This window comes from Triticum dicoccoides, chromosome 4B (assembly GCF_002162155.2).
Source record: "Triticum dicoccoides isolate Atlit2015 ecotype Zavitan chromosome 4B, WEW_v2.0, whole genome shotgun sequence".
Classification (NCBI taxonomy): Eukaryota; Viridiplantae; Streptophyta; class Magnoliopsida; order Poales; family Poaceae; genus Triticum; species Triticum dicoccoides.
Genome location: NC_041387.1, coordinates 52,258,860 through 52,273,344, shown reverse-complemented (window position 1 = coordinate 52,273,344; position 14,485 = coordinate 52,258,860). Strand labels below are relative to the sequence as shown.

Below are 14,485 nucleotides of genomic sequence, written 5' to 3'. Positions count from 1 at the left end.
GCTGGCTTGCTGCCCCCACACGCTCAAACCCTCTGCTCAACCGGGTCTCTCTCCTCACCTCGTCGTCATCACGGCGGCCGCCGGGCAGATCTGGGGCTTAATTTGCTGCAGATCCCGGGAGCGACGGGGCTTAACCCACTGCAGACGGGGGAGACAGGGCGGGCGCCGGAGCGCTCCCTGGAGGCGCTAGTGCTTACCTCTCGTGGAAGCTTTCAGGGTTGGGATCCCGGCGAGCGGCGTCATCAGCTCCGGCACTTACCTCGACTCCCAGGTTCCCGTTCCTCCCTGCAAAAAGAGAGACTTGAGTAGAGTATCACCTGTTCATCTTTCACCTTTTTCGTCCCATCCTCCTAGATGAGCATGGCAGAAGAAAGTACGAGATTTCTATTAGGACAAGGCTGCTGCCACTTGAACTATTGCAGGTTAGTTTACATCCTGGAGGTTGCTAATTTTGATTTTGTTTGTTTAGATGATATCTGCTGGTTCTTTTACCTTCAGGGATTGTTACACTTGCGCCCGTGCAGACGTGCTCATGTGTCTCCATGTGTGGCTCTCTAATCAGATCCAGGCGCTGCCTCCCTATGCAGCAGGGGCCAGACTATGCGCCGCCCTAGGCATAGTCGGATCTCTAATCAGATGAGCTGCCTCCACCGTTGTACGTATGTTAAGCTGGGACAATTAAACTGCATGTGGTAAGTGATTGACCATCTACTGATTGATTTTGCAGATCTGGCAATCTGGATAGCTAAACATGTTATATAGTGGCCTCTAAGATTTAGGACGTCTTCTTTTTCGGGGAATGATTCAGGCATTTGAAACATGTGGAAAAGCATATATAGAATTAGATAATTAATCTCACAGTTGGTCATATTATGATGCTCGGTAAGGTTAATAAGTTATACGGTAAAATTTTATGTCTTTGTCGTGCTTCTCAGAAAAGATAATGGTAATAGCAATAATCTGCCACTATTTATGAAGAAAAACATTTGTATGTACTGTATTTGCAGCACTTAGTTGCATGGTTCTCTTGGTTCTTTAAAAAATATAGGTTAACTTGAGCTAATTTATTAGCATGTGTATGAGCATAGTTACGAGGCATCCAAAGCAAGGAGAGGATGGGATGAACAGAACAATTTCCAAATTTGACCCGTATTTGGTCAGGCAAGGTTAGCTTTTCTGTAGCTTTTATTGATGAATTTGATATGAGAAAAATAGGCGAACGTAAGCTTCTTTAATCATGCATATTGATTATAACAGTCTTATGCTATTTGAACCTTTTCATTATGCTTTGTACATATAACTTATACTATGCGCATATATATTGTTTCCATGTAAGAAAGTATGATAAATAAAAATAAGTCAAAAAAATCTATACAATGCCTTCTGAATCTGAGCAATATCCCCACAATTTTTTTTCTGTATCACAAGGGACCACCATTATGAGTATATGTGTTCCAATGAGCAGGTGGTGCTAGCTTAACTCATGAATAAGGGAACACTATATCAACCTGTGAAGAATGCTGACATCGAGACAAAGAGTGAGCACCCCAAGGGTTAATGCGTGGCGTACAAGGTTATCAAAAGAACTATGTCATTTTTTGAATTAATTTACTAGACAAGTACACTCGCACATGCATCTTTGCAACAAAATAAAAACTGCACTACTCTCTCTCTCTCTCTGTCTCTCTCTCTCTCATCTAATGTTATCAGAAGTACTAATTGTGGATTTCATCACTATTTTCTCCAAAAACTCTGTTTAGTATCCCTTCCACTGCAAGTTTATTACTATGTGATTAGAGAAATTAAGAGGTATATGTGCATACTGTAAGATCATGACCAGTGGTGTACAGAAATCCTATGAAGTGTAATACTCAACATATTTTATATGTACTATCTGTGGTTAATTTTCCAATGTATGTATATTAAGATATTTGTTGGAGTTGTCATTAATGCAAACCATTGTGCTGTAAGATTTCACACGGGATATCTAAAGGGAACTCTTTTAAATTATATGGTCTTATTCTACAACTATGATTAAGGGAGTATGCACGGGTTGATGAAAATGTCGCACAATTGATTCGATGTTGTATCACCCAATGCACAGTAGCTTCCTAGACTTTATTTTGTTCTCATCTAGTCGCATGGTATTCTGCCATGTTCCCTTGTCTTTATGTACAGTTTCCATGTCCAGTGAAAAGACCAAATCATTTACTTAGTCGCTCTTGGCCTTTCTGCTATCATGGTTTTACTGATGTTCACATTCCAAATTAACAATTACTCCCTCCGTCCCATAATGTAAGACGTTTTTAGCACTGGTGTAGTGTCAAAAAACGTCTTACATTATGGGACAGAGGGAGTAGTTGCTAGTGGGTGTTGTCCTTGCTGAAGCGCTCACTTTATGGATTTCAAAGCTTCTTTGTTTACATGTGAGCGTTGGAGTGTTTCCAATTAAAGGACTTGTATTATTATGCATGGCTAATTAATACACTTCTATAACTATGTAATTTTGATATTTATTGTATTGAAACTCCACTATAACAACTGGTGCACTAAATAACAAAAACTTTGTAATCCATGTGCAGCTTCTAGGTTCTGGCTTTGTAGTGCGCATCATATCTAGCTGAAAAATGAAATGATGTGGAACTATGTTTGATCTTGCTGGTGTGCTACTTGTCAACCTTGCTATGCTGCTGTTTGCTGAATTCTGGGTGTACATCACCGCAAGTGAATATGGAAACAACTTCAAAACTATTCTTCACATTTTTTTACTAAAAATTTGAACCACTGAACATGATCACTTCCATATCTTCGAAATGAGAATTTACTCAAGTTTCTATTCTGCTAGCGATAGTTTTGTTGCCATGTTCATATAAGAAAATGCCAAATACAAATGGCCTTCATTAGCAACACAATATGTAGTAGCAAACCCCAACAGAAATGATTCTTTAGTTCCTATGACAGATATAGATGGATTATTAGTTCATAAAGCAAGTGATACAACAAAAAAACTAAGTGTTGTGTATTTGTGAATCAGAAAAAGGTGAACTCTCTCTCTCTCTCTCTAGGGTCTCTTGAAAATATTCACTTCTTCCTGTGTGATTTATCTCCCCTTTTTAGATTTATTTCTGTGTATGCCAACTTCTTAGTTTTACTTATATTCCAGTGAGCTCTGTTTTATACTGGTGTGGTTATGCTTGTAATGTTTTTTTTTTTGCTTCTTGTGTGCTAATGTTTGCAATGGTAGTTGGTTTCTGTACTGTGCAAGCCTCATGATGCTAATTGAAATATCCTTTATCATGTTGCAGATGCTTAGCAAATGCTTTCGCTGCTACCTGTTCTTAATCAGCTGCTACTTTTTCTTAATCATCCGATTTCTTACTCCTTTCATTTATGTAGGAATGGCATGTAGGTAGTTATCCCCCATGGGCACATAGACCAGGATACATTGTATCTCAGGATATAGGAAACACAAAAGAGGTGAGCTAAGGTACGCGCCCTTCTAAAATTTCTAGAAAGGTACCCCTTTTCCTGTCTCAGTGGTAATGAATTCCCTTCAGTTGCTTTGGTATGAAATGATGTTGAAGGCGGTTTAGAGAATATAATGTTCTGTAGTTGGTGCGGAATATTTATCAGGTATTTTGATTTGCAGATGTTCAAGCTGGAGAATGTTCTCCAATGGGATGAAGAATGAAGGCTTTGATGTCAAGTGCGAGAGCGATGAAACAATCTTGCTGGGAAGCCGCGAGGATGAGTAGTGGTTGCCCACTACAAGGAGCCAAGGCAGATGTTGTTTTGCAGAAAACAAAGTGATGAACTTTTGCTCCGAGGCAATGAACTATCATGTTTCCTCTATTTAATTAGTTACATTAGTTTATTTATAGAAAACTTGGCTGGTCATTGATTCATAACAAATGAACTATTTATATGTGAAAATTAATGAATGTGTGTGACTATTGTTTGGTTCTGGTTCAGTATTGTTGGATGATGCATGTCACTGTTAGTTACGAATATGTAACTTAATGGACATTCTGTTGGTAAAGTGAAATCCAGCTATGGGAGGGCTAACAGATGTTGGTCGGCAAAATATACCTTGTCACACAACCAGCCAGGAAATGCTAATGCTTGGCCCCATAGAATGTTGGTCGGGAAAGAAGAACCTATCAGATAGTTGGTCGGGAAATCTCTTGGCTGCACTATCCGATTGTCGGTCGGGAAAGATTACCCTGTCTGATAGTCGGTCGGCAAAGGCCCATGGCAATCCCAACCGACTGTTGGTCGGGAAAGGTCCATGGCAACCCCAACAGACTGTTGGTCGGGAAAGATACACCATAGCCGACAAACAGTCGGTCGGGAAAGACATGTCGGTCGGGAAAGGGTTTTCCCGTCTGGAATTTCCCCAACAGACGGTGTCGGTCGGCAATACTCTTTCCCGACCGACTCTCTGTTGGGGGAACTTGTATTCCCGACCAACCTAGCTGTTAGGGATGTAGTGTTGTGGTGTAGTGCTAGGCGTAAAAGCAAGAATAGATCTAATGCGTGCCATAATAATAAGATAGATCTTGAAGACTCATCTCATATTCTCTACGTTCGGCGGCAAGTTTTCTTTGAGCCAAGCAAAAGTAATCAAAAGGGCTAAATTTAGTGGGACAGATGTCCCCAAGATCAATCACAGGAGGAACGGGTTCCTCGCTTGGCCCTTCATAGTGCACAACTATTTCATCACTAAAAGCATTCTTTTGGCAAAATTTTGTGAGCCTATACTCAAGAGAGTAACCTAGCTCATTGTTCCGAAGAGCAAAAGCATTATTAAGTTCATTAACGCAATCAACCAAGACATTGATAGGAACCTTTTTCTAAGGTTTTCATTAAAAGCAACGTAGTCCGAAGATTGAAAACGCCTAAATTCCTCTTGATATAGAGGATCGCCTCTATGGAAGGACGACCGGCGTCCATCCTATAGTGCGCAAAGATTTATTTGGCCTCTCTTATGATATATCTAAACTCATGAGCCAAGAAGATAGTAACAACGCGCTTAACAGAAGAATGCTCAATATTGAAGAATTCTAGGAAAATTCTTTGTATGCAAGGATGCATATGCATAAATTGTCTTTCAAGTTCAACTACAAGCATAGCGATAGCATCCGTAAAACTACTAATTCTATGAAGAATAGAACCTCCCAAAGAAGGTAAAGCACCGACACAAGTAAAGAAATCTTGAATAACGCTTTTGCCAATGATGTTACCACTACCGATTCAAAACTTTTTAGTATGCAAAATAGGGGGTTCATCGGCCGGAGCCTCGGGATTTTCCGTGTTATCATTATTGTCCATATCGATGATAATCTCCCCAATTTCAGACATAGCGGCAAACAAAAGCAAGGCGGAAGAAAGCGAGCGAAAAAGAGAGGAGGAGATTGGGAAAGAGAGAGCGAATAAAACCGCAAGGGTGAAGTGGGGGAGAGGAAAACGAGAGGCAAATAATGTAATGCGAGAGATAGGGATTGTGATGGGTACTTGGTATGGTTGACTTTTGCGCAAACTCCCCGACAACGGCGCCAGAAATTCTTCTTGCTACCTCTTGAGCACTGCGTTGGATTTCCCCGAAGAGGAGAGGATGATGCAGTAAAGTAGCGTAAGTATTTCCCTCAGTTTTTTAGAACCAAGGTATCAATCCAGTAGGAGATCACGCACGAGTCCCTCGTACCTGCACAAAACGATAGCTACTCGCAACCAACGCGATTAGGGGTTGTCAATCCCTTCACGGTCACTTACGAGAGTGAGATCTGATAGAGATGATAAATAATATTTTTGGTATTTTTGATATAGAGATGCAAAGTGAAAAGTAAAAGGCAAAGTAAAAAACAAAGCAAGTATTAAAGTAATGGAGATTGATATGATGTGAATAGACCCGGGGGCCATAGGTTTCACTAGTGGCTTCTCTCAAGAGCATAAGTATTCTACGGTGGGTGAACAAATTACTGTTGAGCAATTGATAAAATTGAGCATAGTTATGAGTATATCTAGGTATGATCATGTGTATAGGCATCACGTCCGAGACAAGTAAACCGAAACGATTCTGCATCTACTACTATTACTCCACTCATCGACCGCTATCCAGCATGCATCTAGAGTATTAAGTTAAAAACAGAGTAACGCCTTAAGCAAGATGACATGATGTAGAGGGATAAATTCATGCAATATGGTAAAAAACATCTTGTTATCCTCGATGGCAACAATACAATACGTGCCTTGCTGCCCCTACTGTCACTGGGAAAGGACAACGCAAGATTGAACCCAAAGCTAAACACTTCTCCCATTGCCAGAACTACCAATCTAGTTGGCCAAACCAAACGGATAATTCGAAGAGACTTGCAAAGATAACCCAATCATACATAAAAGAATTCAGAGAAGATTCAAATATTATTCATAGATAAGCTGGATCATAAACCCACAATTCATCGTTCTCAACAAATACACCGCAAAAAGAAGATTACATCGAATAGATCTCCACAAGAGAGGGGGAGAACATTGTATTGAGATCCAAAAAGAGAGAAGAAGCCATCTAGCTACTAACTATGGACCCGAAGGTCTGAGGTAAACTACTCACACTTCATCGGAGAGGCTATGATGTTGATGTAGAAGCCCTCCGTGGTGGATGCCCCCTCCGGCGGAGCTCCGGAACAGGCCCCAAGATGGGATCTCGTGGATACAGAAGGTTGCGGCGGTGGAATTAGGTTTTTGGCTATGTATTTGATCTGTCGGGGGGTATATATAGGAGGAAGGACTACGTCGGTGGAGGAACAGGGGGCCCATGAGGTAGGGGGGCGCGCCCAGGGGGGAGGACGTGCCCCCACCCTCGTGACCGCCTCGGTTGTTCCTTGAAGCAGGGTCCAAGTCTCCTGGATCACATTCGGTGAGAAAATCACGTTCCCGAAGGTTTCATTCCGTTTGGACTCCGTTTGATATTCTGTTTCTTCGAAACACTGAAATAGGCAAAAAATAGCAATTCTAGGTTGGGCCTCCAGTTAATAAGTTAGTCCCAAAAATAATATAAAAGTGGAAAATAAAGCCCAATATAGTCCAAAACAGTAGATAAAGTAGCATGGAGCAATCAAAAATTATAGATACGTTGGAGACGTATCAGGAGGCATGAGTTTTGCTTCTCTCATGGGAGGCATGGGTGCACCTCCGTCCATGGGTGGAATGTCTTTCGATGTGCCTCCTCACACACATTCCCATGAAGATGCCGTTGAAGATCTTGCCAACACCGTCGAAGCTTCACGTGATGCGGTGCGTGATGAGGTGAGGGAGGAAGATTCATCTTCGGAGGCGGAAGAATCGTCTTCGGAAGATGAGGACCAAGACGAGGAAGATGATTGATGTGTCTTTCATTTGTGTCTTGAACTTTAGTTTGCATTTTCAACTTGGTTGGATGAACTTGTGGGCATGATTTTGAACTTGTGGGCATGAACTTTTATTCATCAACTTGTTTGTGTCAAATTTCACATGTTCATTGCATTTTGATGAATGTTTCAAACTCATTTTGTGTCCGAAATGTTTGTGTCCAAAATGCCAGCGAGTCGCGCGCGCTGTATTTTTGCGCGCTGCTGGAGCGGCGCGCGCGCGCTGCATTATAGCGCGGCTGTTGGAGCCAGCGCTGGCGGCCGTGCTAAACCAGCCGAAGCACGTGCAGCAAACAGGTTTTTTGCGCGTGGCGCGAAGCGCGGCTGTTGGAGATGCTCTCAGTTACGCTCCGGGGCGAAGAACCAGGTTGGAACCCATAGTTTTCAGACTCGAGTATCTTTCCCTCTAGTTAGGGTTTGGGCTTCTCGGGGGGCGATTCTCGCCGCCATCGAGCCTTGTTTCTTCCCTGCCCGCAACTCCTCCGCAGCTTCTCCTCCCAACTACGGGGGGGGGGGCTCTCCGAGGTCTGGGCTGCGTCCGGAGGAACGAGGGCATAGGGCTCCTGCAGAAAACCCGATCTTCAAGCTCTGGTTAGGGTTTCAAACATGGCGGCAGATGGATCCCAGACTCCGGAGGGGATCAGCGACATCGCAAGGATGATGGAAGAGTTAGGGCTGAAGGAGGAAGACCTAGACGACGTGATCTTTGATGAGAAGGACGTCCCGCGAGCGGCGGCACGTTGGATTGCTCTCGCTAGGGTCAACTCCGATAAACCCTATAGTCAGTTTTGGTTTTTCAAGAATATGAGAGCGGCAGGGGATCTCGCACAAGAAGCCAAGTTCAAGCCCTTAGAGGAGAACCTCTACACTATCCAATTTTCCTGTCTAGGGGATTGGGAGAGGGTCATGCACGAGGGACCGTGGCACTTCCAAGGTGACGCAGTAATTCTCAAAGAATATGATGGGGTGACGAAGCCATCGACGGTCAGTTTGGACTCAATTGAGATATGGATCCAGATTCATGATGTGCCGCTCCTCTACGCCCACTTGATTCCATCCCTTGCATCTAAGGTGGGAGAGGTTCTTTTTACCGAGGCCCAATCGCATGATTTCAGGGGAAACTTCTACCGTGTGTGGGTCAGGATAAACGTCACCAAGCCACTCAAGAACGCGGTATCTATGATCAGAGGAGGCGAGAGGCAAATCTACAAGGTCAAGTATGAGAAGTTACCGGATTGGTGTGCGGTATGCGGCATGCCAGGCCACCTCTATAAGGAACATGGCACGGGAATCCACCCTCCATCGACGCTTGTCTTCAAGGAGCTCAGGGCAAATTGGTTTATGAGGAAAGGTAGCGGGCCAGGAGGCGGCCGTGGACGCAGGGGGGTCGCAGAGGAGGACGATCTAGGAGAGGTGGAGGCTCAAGTTCTCAGCATGAAGGGGCCGAAGAGGATTACGGTGAGCATGACTTGGAGATGATGGACGCTGAAAGAGTTAGGAAGAGGGGGTCCGAACCATCTGTGCACCTGGGACCGGTGACAACCCCAAAGGATACTCAATCCCCGGCGGGATCACAAGGGAAGTTGCTTGCACTGCTACCCCCACCGGTGCCTTTAAGCCCAAGTTCTACATAGGAAACTAAGAGAGCAAAGGTGGGGACGGAGACGGAGACAGTTTCAGCAGTGAAGTCCATGTTGCTAAGCAAGATTGAACCAAAGTTGGCGGGCCCGAGTGACGGGCACCATCGAGCCCAATGAGTGTTCTCTGCTGGAACTGTCGTGGCGTGGGCAAAGCCGCGACGGTTCGAGAATTTTGTGAGGAAATTTGCCCCTGCCCTGTTATGTATCGTAGAAACCCAGTTGGAAGGCTCTAGGGTAGAAGCTTTAGCAGGAACACTTGGATATGATGATGGTTATGCTGTTAGTAGTCGTGGTAGGAGTGGATGTATCGGTTTGTTATGGAACAATGCAATAAATATAGAGATTTTGGGTTATTCTGATTATCATCTTGACTGCTCGGTCCTTAAACTGGGTGATGCTCCTTGGAGATTAACTGTAGTTTACGGTGAAGCTCAAACCCACCTGAGATACTCTGAAAAACATCAGTACTTTGAGCAATCTCCCGTGGCTCTGTATTGGTGATTTCAATGAAGTGCTACGCTCGGATGAGCACGTGGGTGTCGGGCAGCGTAGCAACGCGCAAATACAAGCCTTCTGAGATGCTGTTGATGTTTGCATGTTGCTGGACATTGGCTGTTCTGGTATACCATAGACTTTTCAAAAGAAGGTAACGGGAGGAACTTTCACACGGGTACGCCTTGACAGAGCCCTAGTGTCGGCTGAGTGGCAAGCACGCTTTCCGTTGGCTGATCTTACCCATCTGGTAGCTGCAACATCAGACCATAGCCCAATTTTGGCCAGGATGAACACGGATCAGAGGTGTAGGCAGAGTACAGGCTCCTTCAAGTATGAAGTCATGTGGGAGGGCCATGAATCCTGGAACAGCATGATAGCTGAAACGTGGGATGTGCATGGAGCAGCCGGCAGGGTGGAAGAGCTCAAACCTAAGCTAGCAGCGGTGTCACGTGATTTGGGACGATGGAACAGATACACATTTGGGAGTGTTCGCAAGGAGATTAAATAGCTCAAGGACGAACTTGAAAAGCTTCGGGCGGACGCAAGCCGTACTGCGCCAACGCATGTTGAGATTAAAATCAATGAGAAGCTTGTGGAGCTGTATCACAGGGAGGAAATAATGTGGAGGCAGAGATCACGGGTGCAGTGGCTTACATCGGGTGATAGGAACACCAAGTTTTTCCACTTATGTGCAGGTATCCGGCGTAAGAAGAATATGATCAAGGCATTGCAAAACTCGCTAGGGGTTATAACTAATGATCCGGAGGAGTTAAAGGCTATGGTAAATGATTTCTATAAGACTTTGTACACTTCGGAGGGGGTTAGCACATGGAGAGAGTCTTAAACTCTGTCCCGACCAAAGTCTCAGCGGAGATGAACGACATGTTGTGTGCCCCCTACTCAAACGAGGAGGTTAAGGCATCCTTATTTCAGATGTTCCCAACAAAGGCACCCGGTCCTGACGGCTTTCCGGCACAATTCTATCGGAGACACTGGGAGTTATGTGGTGAAGAGGTGACAACTGCTGTTTTGAGGATTGTGAGAGGGGAAGAAACTCCGGAGAGCATAAATGACACCATCCTCCTTTTGATCCCTAAGGTAACAAATCCTTCCATCTTGTCACAATTCAGGCCTATAAGCCTTTGCAATGTCCTATACAAAATTGCATCCAAGGTCATTGCAAACAGGCTGAAGCAAATTTTGCCGAAGATCATATCTGAGGAACAGTCAGCTTTCATCCCAGGCAGGCTTATAACAGATAATATCATCAGTGCTTATGAGTGTCTTCATTTTATGAAGCGCAACAAAGCGAAGGCTAACAGTTATTGTGCTCTTAAGCTTGACATGATGAAGGCATATGACAGGTTGGAGTGGGACTATTTGGAGGCAACAATGGGAAAGCTGGGCTTTGCTATGCCCTGGATAAAAACTGTCATGGCCATGGTGCGGTCTGTTTCCTTTTCAGTTCTGTTTAATGGAGAAAAGCTTGATCAATTTGTACCAAGCAGAGGTATAAGGCAGGGATATCTGATATCCCCTTACCTTTTCTTAATTACAACGGAGGGCCTTTCGTGCCTCCTGAAAACCAGTTCTTCGTCATCAAACATTGTAGGATTAAAGGTGGCACCTACGACCCCAGCCGTGAACCACCTTCTTTTCGCAGATGACAACCTGCTGCTTTTTAAGTCAGGGAATGAGGGGGCAGTAGCGGTATCAAACCTACTGGATACATACTGTTTGGCATCAGGACAAAGGATAAATCACGATAAGTCATCAATCTTTTTCAGTAGAGGATGTCCACAACAGGTCAGAGATGATATGAAAAATATTCTGCATGTGCAAAATGAGTCACTCAGTGACAGGTACCTAGGTATGCCAACAGAGGTCGGACACTCAAAGAATGGGACTTTCAAGTACTTGTGGGATCGTGTGTGGGAAAAGGTAAGAGGGTGGATGGAAAAACTCTTATCCTCTGCAGGGAAAGAAGTTCTGATCAAGGCGGTTGCTCAGGCAATTCTAGTTTACTCTATGGCATGCTTCCGTCTTCCTCGGGGCCTATGTGAAAGTGTTACTTCGCTAATCAGACAATTCTAGTGGGGGAGCAAACAAGGAAAACGGAAGCCTAGCTGGGTGGCTTGGGACGTGATGACCTTACCGAAGAACCTTGGAGGTCTTGGTTTTCGAGACATGGAGATGTTTAACTTGTCACTTTTAGCTCGGCAGTCATGGCGTATGTTTCAAAACCCACTGTCTTTAAGCGCGAGGATTCTGAAAGCAGTCTACTATCCTCATACAGACATCTTTGATGCATCCCTGGGATCACACCCCTCGCAGATTTGGCGAGCTATCCTCGATGGATGGGACATAATGGTGCAAGGTTTGGTTCGTAGGATTGGAGATGGAGAATCAACCAATATTTGGGAGGACAACTGGTTGCCAAGATCACATGCGAGGAGGCCAATTGCTTGCTTAGCCAATGACCCACCGAGGCTGGTGGCTGAACTGATTGACCACACATCGTCTACCTGGAACGAGAACTTGGTGCGCTCAGTGTTCATACCGATAGATGCAGAGGCCATCTTACAAATTTCTCTTTGTACAAGACAAGTAGACGACTTTTGGGCTTGGGCTGAGGAGCGAAAGGGTCTCTATTCAGTACGTTCAGCATACCGGATGATTCAACAGACAAAGTTAAGTCGGGAGGCATGGCTGTACGAGCAAGGCGGCTCCTCTGAATCCCAAGTTGCCGACCAAGGCTGGACTGATCTATGGCAGATCAGGGTCCCGTCTAAACTGAAAATTTTCTTGTGGAGGCTAGCTAAAAACTCAATCCCTACAACTGCACTTCTCCACCACATGAACATGTCATCTTCCGGGGCTTATTGCTTATGCGGGTCTGTCGATACTTGGCGACATGCATTTGTGGATTGCTCGGTCTCTAGGAGCACTTGGGCACTATCATCGGATGCTGTTTTGGATAGGCTGAGCACCTGCAGAGAAGAAAATCCAAAGAAGTGGATGTTTGTCATGCACGAAGCTCTCAACTAGGATGATTTTCTTGCTTTTGTGGTTACCCTCTGGGCGCTGTGGCATTCGAGAAGAAAGGCCATGTACGAGGACATCTTCCAAACCCCTTTCACTATTCACAGTTTTGTTACATCTTATATAGCGGAGCTAAGAGCACTACAACAGTCAGGAGGGGACGGCAGAAGGGCGGCCCAAAGCCGGCCAAATCATTGGTTTGCACCTCCGGTGTCAGGACCCTGACTCGATGTCACATTAATCTAGCCGGTAACACCTCATATCACTTTGCGGCCTCACGCACGGTATTCCCACGGGTGTCGCCTTACCTTTGCCCGGGACCGTTTGCGCCTTTTGGCACACGTATATGACAGTGTCGCTAGCATCCATATGATAAGGAGCCCGGGCTGACATGGCTAGTCGTAAACCCAAAGTGACACAGACTTACAGGGACAGGCATCCATGACCCAGCATCGAACGTGTCGGTCATCAGCGAGTGAATCCAGGCTGTAGCACTGGGCTAGCAGGACTCCGGTGAACCGGGCTGTAGCGGGCTAACAGGACTCCGGTATTCATCGCGTGACATTTCCCCGAAGGGACAGACACAGGAACGAAGAAGGACACATGCCGGCTAGCCTAAGTGTTCCGGAGCAGTAGCAAGCTACCATGGCTCGGTGGAAACACTAGGAGACATTTCCCGGTAAGAGAGGCTACTAAAGATAAACAACTAGATAGTCAGATCCCACACATACCAAGCATTTCAATAACATACACACAATATGCTCGATATGTGCAATACAACATGGCATCACAAAATGACTCTACGACTCAAGTAGTTTATTCAATAGGCTCCAAGGAGCGAGACATTACAAACATGGGTCTCATGACCCAACAATCAGAGCATACAAATCAAAGCACAAGCGGAAGCTATCATGTCTGAGTACAGACATCTATAAATGGAAAAGGCTGAGAAGCCTGACTATCTACTAGATCCTGCCGAGGGCACAAGATCGTAGCTGAGGTAACAAGCTAAACGTCGAAGTCCACGCGGAACTACTAGCGAGACCGAAGTCTCTCTGCAAAAACATAAATAGGCAAACGTGAGTACAAATGTACCCAGCAAGACTTACATCAGATCTATCTACATATGCATCATTATCAACAAGGGGGTGGAGGGGTTTGACTGCAGCAAGCCAGCTTTGACTCGGTGGCTATCCTAAACTACGACTGCAAGCGACTCTTTTGAGGTGGCGCACACGAGTCCACATATTCACCATATCAATACACCACTATGGATCCGCTCCCGTCTCCCTGCGAGAACGCCATCCATAGCACTCACGCTTATCTTGCGCATTTTAAAGTATCCACTTTCACTTGTCTATGAACTGATATAAGCAACCCAGAAGTCCTTTTCCGCGGACACGGCTATTCGAATAGATGATGTTAACCCTGCAGGGGTGTACTTCTTCACACACGCTCTCACCACTTACCGCCGTTTACACGACATGTACTCGGCAACCTTCAAGCGGAAGCCCAACGTGGGTGTCGGCCACGGCCTGCCTAAACACTCGAGTCTCTAGTCCAGGTTTATCGCCTATTCGGGTTCCATCCATGAGGAGATCCGGCCGGAGTTTCGCTCACAGCCCCAAACGATGTGAACAGGGTTCCCGAGACACCAAACGGGCGCCCGGTACACCGTGCCACGTGCCTACCGCATCACAGCCCACCCCTACGGTCAGCGCTGTCCACAGCCTCCAGCATACTACAAACACCAGAAACTACTTGCAACTCCTGGACAGAGGACAAGGGTGATTAAGAAGCCGAGAGGGTCCATTGGTTTCGGGCCCAATGCATGGTAGTAGCTGAATCATGGATCACAAACACAGAACTCAGTTCCTGAGGACGGCTGCAATGAGACAACCCACC

At 45.4% G+C, this 14,485-nt stretch overlaps 1 long non-coding RNA gene and 1 pseudogene across 9 annotated transcripts; one reads left to right on the top strand and one right to left on the bottom strand.

The window, feature by feature from the left end:
• Positions 1 to 14,485, bottom strand: part of LOC119292494 — an 83,830-nt pseudogene that overhangs the window by 34,010 nt on the left and 35,335 nt on the right.
• LOC119294943 lies at positions 7 to 3,964 on the top strand. Of its 9 annotated transcripts, none has more exons than XR_005143603.1 (7): positions 7 to 271; positions 355 to 422; positions 499 to 655; positions 728 to 1,166; positions 1,466 to 1,573; positions 3,397 to 3,487; positions 3,650 to 3,964. It is a non-coding gene; the product is annotated as an uncharacterized LOC119294943 (long non-coding RNA). The 9 variants fall into 9 exon arrangements; XR_005143605.1 differs by having other exon boundaries at positions 499 to 692; positions 1,089 to 1,166; XR_005143607.1 differs by having other exon boundaries at positions 499 to 882; positions 1,089 to 1,166.